A 6,532-nucleotide genomic window follows, 5' to 3' on the forward strand; every position below is an offset into this window, starting at 1 on the left:
GTTCAAGTTTCCCTTCTTAGACTATTACATTTTATGGTAACACTTATGGTAACACTTATGGTAACACTTATCGAACACTTATAGTAAACTTATGGTACACTTATGGCAACACCTATAGTAACACTTATTTCAACACTTATGGTAACCCTTATGGTAACACTTATGTAACACTTATTTCAACCCTTATGTAACACTTATTTCAACACTTATGGTAACACTTATGTAACACTTATTTCAACACTTATGGTAACACTTATCGAACACTTATCGAACACTTATTGTAACACTTCACGGTAACACTTTATGGTAACACTTATAGTACACCAGTTGATTGACAGTTGAGAGGCGGGACCAAAGAGCCAAAGCTCAATCCCAACAAGCACAACTAGGTGAGTACTGACACCATCCGCTACACTAACGAGCGGTTCAATAATTCACCAGAACACATTTCTAAGTCAACAAACACCTTCACTTCGTCACAAACCTTCACCAAAGCTTCAGCTTAGTAACCACAGCAGATTAAACTGCTCTCAACACACACAGTCGTGAGAAATTTGACCTCTGACGACCCACTCTCTTCCAGACGATGGTGCCTCGTCTGTCCTTAACAATCATACGGAAACGATTGGTTAGTGGGATTCGAACGCTGAAGCGAGTATAATTCTCGTGGCTTATAATGGTCCCCTGACGATCCTTCAGTCCTCTTGAGCGCCTCTAATGGGTCAGGTGCACCATTAAGACCTCACAATATCAACACACTGGTCTGTCAAGGAGCACAGAGACGGCAATGGTGATTCAGCCCACTGCAAGCTTGTTACCTTGTGGGCGACGACCAATCACCTGCCTTGCTGCCCTGACGTCACACCCTCGCTGGCGCAATTCATAATTCTAATTGGTCTATTATCTAACTCGGGGATTCGCAGCGATGGTTCTGCAGGATAGCGTGTGTGTGGTTAGTCGAATCCCAGAATTTTATATTCGCCAATTATTCCCTATTTTCAACATTCTATCCATGTTCATTCGTGTTCCTATTTTCTATCTTACATTTGTCTCATTCTAATTTGTACTTTATTCGTGAATTTTACTCATTTGTTCAGCTAAGAGTCTCGTTCGTGGCATTCGAGGCTTTTTTAAATATTCAGCATGGCAGTGTCTCCCTCACTCAGCATGAGTGCCTCCCTCACTCAGCATGAGTGCCTCCCTCACTCAGCATGAGTGCCTCCCTCACTCAGCATGAGTGCCTCCCTCACTCAGCATGAGTGCCTCCCTCACTCAGCATGAGTGCCTCCCTCACTCAGCATGAGTGCCTCCCTCACTCAGCATGAGTGCCTCCCTCACTCAGCATGAGTGCCTCCCTCACTCAGCATGAGTGCCTCCCTCACTCAGCATGAGTGCCTCCCTCACTCAGCATGAGTGCCTCCCTCACTCAGCATGAGTGCCTCCCTCACTCAGCATGAGTCCCTCCCTCACTCAGCATGAGTGCCTCCCTCACTCACCATGAGTCCCTCCCTCACTCAGCATGAGTCCCTCCCTCACTCAGCATGAGTGCCTCCCTCACTCAGCATGAGTCCCTCCCTCACTCACCATGAGTCCCTCCCTCACTCAGCATGACAGTGCCTTCCCCACTCAGCATGAGTCCCTCCCTCACTCAGCATGAGTCCCTCCCTCACTCAGCATGAGTCCCTCCCTCACTCAGCATGAGTGCCTCCCTCACTCACCATGAGTGCCTCCCTCACTCACCATGAGTCCCCCCCTCACTCAGCATGACAGTGCCTTCCTCACTCAGCATGAGTGCCTCCCTCACTCACCATGAGTCCCTCCCTCACTCAGCATGACAGTGCCTTCCCCACTCAGCATGAGTCCCTCCCTCACTCAGCATGAGTCCCTCCCTCACTCAGCATGAGTGCCTCCCTCACTCAGCATGAGTGCCTCCCTCACTCAGCATGAGTCCCTCCCTCACTCAGCATGAGTGCCTCCCTCACTCAGCATGACAGTGCCTTCCCCACTCAGCATGAGTCCCTCCCTCACTCACCATGAGTCCCTCTCTCACTCAGCATGAGTCCCTCCCTCACTCACCAGGCGAGTGCTCATCTCACGCCACGGCTCGCATAAACCCCCAGCAATTGTTCTATCCACCTCGACAAACTCATCAAAAGTTATAATTGAAATCGAAGAACACGGTATCTTTATCAATGTAGCAACACTGCCCAGGATGAGACGGAGACGCCGCACACTCAACTTTCCCAGCCATTGTTATTTATAGGTCTCCTGGAGCTCACTTTCTTTTTGAAGGCATAATAATTAGGAATCATTTCCATGTTGGTTGAGAACGGTGAGGCTTAGTTGAAAGTTTATGTTGCAGATGATGTGTTTTCGTCTGGGAAAGATTAGTGATTAAGTGGGATTTGTATTGATCAGTATTGACCGTCATGGGACAGTAGTGACTGGAGACTAGTGACTCAGGAGACAGTTGTGACCGTCAAGAGACAGCACAGTGACTGTCAAGGGACAGTATAGTAGACTGTCAGGAGACAATAGAATTATTAGTTAACTACATGTCTAGTTACCAATTACGTAGGTAATTGTATAACTAGACAGTGCCTAGTCTAGTTATCCAGTTAGTGACTCCAAGACTTCTGTAAAAATCTGTCTGATTGGCAAATCACGTTGCAAGTTAAGCCTGAAGGAGGCAGGCAACAGTATTCTGAACACATGGAGCGTCAGGAAACCGTTTGTAGAAGGTTGGATGGTAATTTGAATAGAATTGGATCAGCTGAAGGGAAAAGGGGGGGGGGGGGAGTTGACGGCCGACAGCATGACTGTCAGGGCGTCAACAAGGGGCGTCCAAGTACCGTTTGTATGGTAGATCAACGCGAATGAATAACCGCCTTGTTTGGAAGGCCACCCCGACTAACAGTCGCGGAAGGTCGTTAGCCTTACAAGTTGATCCACAAGAAGCCTCATTAAGGAAGCTATGGATAAAACCAGGTTATATATTATATGTGGGACGACCACCAACCAGGAGCCCTGGCCAGAGTCCAAGGGCCACATTCACGAAAGCACTTACGCAAGTTGTACATCTTTTCTCAATCTTTGGCGGCTTTGTTTACAATTATCAAACAGTTAATGAGCTCCGAAGCACCAGGAGGCTGTTTATAACAATAACAACAGTTGATTGGCAAGTTTTCATGCTTGTAAACTGTTTAATAAATGTAACCAAAGCCGTCAAAGATTGAGGAAAGATGTACACGGTCGTAAGTACTTTCGTGAATCTGGCCCCAGGGCTCCTCCTAACCTCCTCAAGGTAAGGGCAAGATTTAGTGTGTAACGTCAAGCTATTCGTGGTGGAGAAGATTTCAGATCGTACTGTGCGGTGGCGGCGCTCTTCACGTAACTTGAGGAGACAGCAACTGAAGCCTACATATCAGATCCCAGCCAGATTCTCCCTAATTGACAGGCCTATTGGAAGAATTAGATGCTGTTGCGGCCTATACTGGTCTGTTCGGCTTCCTTGATACGCTGTAAGATAATTGTCCAAGTCTCTTGGACTGCTGGACAATACCGTCCAGCCATCACCGTCTATCTTAATTATCACTGATTTGTACAGGTGCTTAATTGGTTATTAATGAAAATATTCAGGTCTTGTTATTATTTTCCCTATATTTGTTTTTTATTTATATTGCAAACGACTATGTTGCATGCAGATAGCAAGTCACAATAACGGGGCTGAAAATTAAGACACGAAACCCAAACATCTGAAAAGTAAAGGAGGTGACGACGTTTCGGTCCGTCCTGAACACGACTTGACAATGGTCCGGAACGGACCGAAGACACTCCCTTTATTTTCACATGTGCGGATTGAGCGTCCAACTATATTACATTTGCTATCCAGATAGTGACCTTATTACGAACTGTGGTTGGAATTCATTATATTTTAGAATAGGTCAATTGGCAATGTAACCCCAAAAGTTAGGCGACGATAACCCACATATATGAAATGATAGCGACTTATCAAATCGAGCGGGAGATTTAAAAATTGTACAAATTAAAGCACCATAATACTCACGTTTTCTGAGCCTCGTCCGTGCTAGGTTAGGTGGGTTGCTTGGGTTCGAGTCATTCTAGTTTGATAAAACAATTGCATTTTTAGATCTATATCGTGAGAACGGCTCCTTTAGTGTTTACCTCTCAGGGGATAGTATTTGTTCACTAAAATATTTGATAGCAATGACAGGTCCAAAAATGGAGTCCCCTTATTCCTACTTAAAAAATTCCTGTCATCATCCACGGAGATACAAACGCATGTTGATGAATGTGTAACATCAACATTCATGATGGTCTTCAGTGCAGTGTGATGTCATCTACATACTGTGACGTTACTGACGTTGCTACAGACCCCAATATGTGTCTCGTTCCACTGCATAATTCAGCATTTTGCTCTCTTCATTTTTTTTCCATTTTACTAGTTAGGATTGATCAATTATTTCTACAATTATGGGGAGAAACAATTTCTCCCCATGAAGGAGAGAAGTCTCGAGTGACGAAATGTTTTCTTGGATTTTTTCTTTATTAAATAAAATACAATATAAATATCATATTTACATCAATTTACAAGAGAAAACACGACATGTATAAATATTTTATATAATTCTCAGTAAACCCAATTACTATATCATCACCGAGCATGAGCCGTAAACCCAAAATGGTATACTTGATCCTGCTTCGCCAGAACTTCAATATTCTGAGTAGTAGTGTACTGAATAGTAGTCTACTGAGTAGTACTGTCTACTCAGTACTGAGTACTGTCTACTCAGTACTGAGTACTGTCTACTGACTAGCCCTCCTGCAATTCAGTGATTCTCATCCTTGTTTATTTACCGAAACTCCTTGAAATATTTTGCAAAATCTCATAGCAGTTATGATTAACAAACAGATTCGACAAATTGCAAAAGAGATGTGTTAAGCAGTATGGTTAATAAATAATAATTAACTTACTTCTCTATAAAATATTGCAAAGCATATTTATTTCAAATTTCTCTTTACTAATTTCTATTAATACAAATATTACAAACATTTTTACTCTACATCTGGCGTACTGGTTACATACATTCTGTATATATTTTGCAATGAGTTTGTGTTGTTGTAAATGTTTTTATAAAGTTGTTAACGAAAAAAAAAACAAGTTATATTTCATTGTTCTATAATATTTTCGCAATTGAAAAATAATACGTTTCTCACGAATAACAATGATTCTAACTGTCTTATTTAATGTTAAATATGTTTTTTTTAACATAACTAAATTCGTGGTCGTATTATTATTTTATTAAAAGTTTACGTTATAACTCAAATAATTTGATTTTTTGGCTTAGTTACAAGAAAGTTATACTTTTTGAACAAACTTTAGCAAATTTTCATAGACCCGCGAACATTCTTATTGCTAAATACCGAGTTAGATAATAGACCAATTAGAATTATGAATTGCGCCAGCGAGGGTGTGACGTCAGGGCAGCAAGACAGGTGATTGGTCGTCGCCCACAAGGTAACAAGCTTGCAGTGGGCGGAATCACCATTGCCGTCTCTGTGCTCCTTGAGAGACCAGTGTGTTGATATTGTGAGGTCTTAATGGTGCACCTGACCCATTAGAGGCGCTCTAGAGGACTGAAGGATCGCCAGGGGACCATTATAAGCCACGAGAATTATACTCGCTTCAGCGTTCGAATCCCACTAACCAATCGTTTCCGTATGATTGTTAAGGACAGACGAGGCACCATCGTCTGGAAGAGAGTGGGTCGTCAGAGGTCAAATTTCTCACGACTGTGTGTGTTGTGAGCAGTTTAATCTGCTGTGGTTACTAAGCTTAAGCTTTGGTGAAGGTTTGTGACGAAGTGAAGGTGTTTGTTGACTTAGAAATGTGTTCTGGTGAATTATTGAACCGCTCGTTAGTGTAGCGGATGGTGTCAGTACTCACCTAGTTGTGTTTGTGGGGGTTGAGCTTTGGCTCTTTGGTCCCGCCTCTCAACTGTCAATCAACTGGTGTACCATAAGTGTTACCATAAAGTGTTACCGTAAAGTGTTACAATAAGTGTGTAATAAGTGTTACCATAAGTGTTGAAATAAGTGTTACCATAAGGGTTACCATAAGTGTTCGATAAGTGTTATCATAAAGTGTTGTTACCATAAGTGCCCCATAAGTGTTACCGTAAGTGTACCATAAGTGTTATCATAAGTGTACCATAAGTGTTACTATAAAGTGTGATAGTCTAAGAAGGGAAACTTGAACTTATTAAAGAAAATGATAAACAGTGAAAGCTTAGCTAATGAATACACAAACGTTTACGTGATAAAAATTTGTTTAGTACTTCAAGAAAGACGGGAAGCCTAAGCTGGGCTGTGACACCACACTCAGTGCGGGAACGTGCAGTAAAACATTCCAAGTAAGTCAATATATACTTGATATGTAGTTACTGAGCGCAGTGCAGAGATTAAAGAATAAATATATATTAAGTGTAGTGTTCGTGTGGGAAGTGCGGGA

The sequence above is a fragment of the Procambarus clarkii genome, chromosome 8 (genome assembly GCF_040958095.1).
Source record: "Procambarus clarkii isolate CNS0578487 chromosome 8, FALCON_Pclarkii_2.0, whole genome shotgun sequence".
Taxonomy (NCBI): domain Eukaryota; kingdom Metazoa; phylum Arthropoda; class Malacostraca; order Decapoda; family Cambaridae; genus Procambarus; species Procambarus clarkii.